The sequence below is a fragment of the Lygodium microphyllum genome, chromosome 16 (genome assembly GCF_053477565.2).
Source record: "Lygodium microphyllum isolate KBCC chromosome 16, Lygodium_microphyllum_v1.1.10, whole genome shotgun sequence".
In the NCBI taxonomy this organism is placed as follows: Eukaryota; Viridiplantae; Streptophyta; class Polypodiopsida; order Schizaeales; family Lygodiaceae; genus Lygodium; species Lygodium microphyllum.
Genome location: NC_141150.1, coordinates 33,375,879 through 33,378,719, shown reverse-complemented (window position 1 = coordinate 33,378,719; position 2,841 = coordinate 33,375,879). Strand labels below are relative to the sequence as shown.

Genomic DNA, 2,841 nt, shown 5'->3' with positions numbered 1-2,841 from the left:
TGTTGATTGGGCCTTTGGCATGCAAACTCCTGGTCATGGGATATCTATAATTTGTTTAAAGTTGAAGGCATCTGAGATAGTCCACCAATCTCGACCCAACCCTTTTAGTAATAGGATCTCAGGGAAAAGTTGGTGGGATTGTTTTCGTCGACGGCATCAAGAGCTCACAATTCATGTGTGTGAGTCTTAATAGGTCTTGAGCTATCAGTGTTAGGTTGGAAGTGGTGAAAACCTTCCATGATAAGTTGGCCATATTGTATAACTAGCATAATTACCCTCCTCAACATATTTGGAATGCCGAAGAGACTGGATTGCAAGGAAGCAAGGATAGGGGTATGCATGTCTTAGCTAGAAAAGGGTAAATGTATATGGCATGACCCTTGATAGTAGAGAGTGGTTGACTATCATGTGTTGTGTAAATGCAGCTGGTTATGCTTTGCCAGGGTACTACATCTTCAAAGGCAAGAAAGCCATGCAAAATTATTTGTTGGAGTGCGAAGAAGGGGCTGTAATGTCCATGCAAAATAAAGCATGGATGACGGGGCAGTTGTTTGAGGCATGGTTGGAGCATTTTCAACATGCTATCCCAACCCCAACCTCTCCTTCATCTCGACATTTGTTGATTGTGGATGGACATGGTAGCCACACGAGGCTTGAAGTTGTGCAAAAGGCAAAAGATGTTGGCATAGATACTGTCACTCTTCCATCTCACACCTCTTACAAGCTTCAGCCTTTGGATATTTCAGTTTTCAAACCCTTCAAGTCCTATTTCACAAAAGAGAGAAATTTGTGGCAATTGTGGACATAATCTACTCAAGCATCAAAGGGAGAGCTTGTTGGTGTTGCCTCAAGGGCCCTTGAAATTGCATGCACTGAGTTCAACATAAAATTCGAATTTCGTGCTACTGAAATATGGCCTTTAAATCATGACACATTGCAATATGAGGACATGCCATGCAACAACATGGATGTCCATGAGGTGGTTGCAGATTTGGAGACACAAATTGCGGGGGAGAAGACAACCAATCAAGATTATCTTGATTGTAGTGAGGTGCTCGACACCCCTATGCTTGAGGAATTGGAGGAAAGTGCTGTCGAGATACTTTCAAGCATGTCTGCAACCAGCCATGAACCAAAAATCATTCCACCATTGACATCAAATCCTTTGCAAAGTTGTACCGCAACTACAACATCCAATTTACTTGAGCTCCTACGAGTGCCAAGGGAGAATGTCACTATCAATCATGTCAATGGGGAGGCATTTGTGGACTACTCTCACTCACTCATCCTCACATCCAACCAATATATCGAATCCATGAAGGCCAAAAATGCCAAGAAGTTGGAATTGGAATGGCAAAAGGAGGAAAGATGAATTGAGCGCCAACAAAACAAGCAAGCAAAGATGGCTGCCACTAAAGCTAAGAGGATGCAACGAGAAAATGAAAAGCTTGCAAGGGATGAAAGGCAGTGATGGGAGGCACAGCTCATAGAATCCAAAAGGCAAATGATGATAGTCCTATCGGAGGGTTTAGTGGTGGACACTGGATGCTTGCAACCCCTACATGTTCCTACCGAGGCATCTTGATTGAGGAGGGCATCATGACTCCATGCAATGAATCAAAAGAGGCAAGGAGCAGCAATGTAATGTCATGCTCACTCCAATGGTGTTTTGTAAGAGGGCAGCATGGTTTTGTGTACTGGTTGTTGGTCGCATATCAGCATGAACAATATTTTTGTTTCATGCTACCAATGCAAGTTTAGCCAATAGGTATCCTAGCTCCCTTGTATTTTTGTTTCGAAGCCCTATTTCAAAAGGGAATTGCGCATGCGAGGGAGACGGGCCAAGATCATAAGTCTGCCGCCAAGGCAAGAAGGTTGAATTCACGATGGCCCCTAAAAAGGCACAAGGCACAACCGCAGGAGGATCATCTCCTAACATTCATGTGGACATTTCACCGAATCCACAAGTCGAGGTTTTTCTTCCTAACTTTGGTTTACGTCGTAATATTGAAATTATGCATCGTTAATTCATGGAAGTAAGATGTGCTTTTACGATTGATAACATTGGCTATATTAAGGGAAATAACTCGCAAATGAAGAATCGGTCATTTGTATTTCTCAAAGAAACGAACGAAAGAAGAACATAAGACGTCTATGCATTCTTAGCAAGTTGTTTTTATGCATTGCAAAGTAACGAATTTAGATCAACTAATGATCATCTTTACAAAGTCGAAATTATTATTGTACACTTCAATTATGCATGGAAAGATAAAATCGCATGCTGCATTATTAGACATCTCTCTCTTCGCAAGGATTCATTAATGAAGGTTGCTAACAATCGTAGGAATTTGCAAGGCATGGAAATGATTCTAGAGTTGCATGAAGTAGATTAGAATCTAGTCAGTTGGCATAAATCTCAATCAATTACGTAAGTAGTTACGAAAGGTTGTGTAATGCTCATTCAGCATACGAATAATTCATTCAGAAATGAAAATTAGGAAAAGGATGCATGGTTCGTTTTAACATAAACCCTAAAAGCTTAGCAGTATGAATCGTGAATGCATCAATGGAAATTATGCCGTAACTTAACATATGCTTTGATCTTAACCAGAAAAGTTAGGGTTTGTAAATCTAATCATATATAGGCAATGAATCATGTGATTACGAGGATGGTATCGTAATTATCTTCATGAGTAGACAAGTAAATTGGTTTACCCTAAATACCTAAAACCGCGAAGGAATCACTTAGGAATGGTTAAATCAATGCAACATATCCCAAAGTGCTAACTAGGGTTTAGCACGTTGAGGGCGTGACCTAGTTGCACTTATTGCCAGGTCGAA

The 2,841-nt window shown here is 40.9% G+C and overlaps 1 pseudogene; it reads left to right on the top strand.

Moving 5' to 3' along the window:
• The first annotated feature begins 257 nt into the window (after positions 1-257).
• Positions 258-1,372, top strand: LOC148022677 (MFS-type transporter clz9-like; annotated as a pseudogene).
• Positions 1,373-2,841: the final 1,469 nt, after the last annotated feature.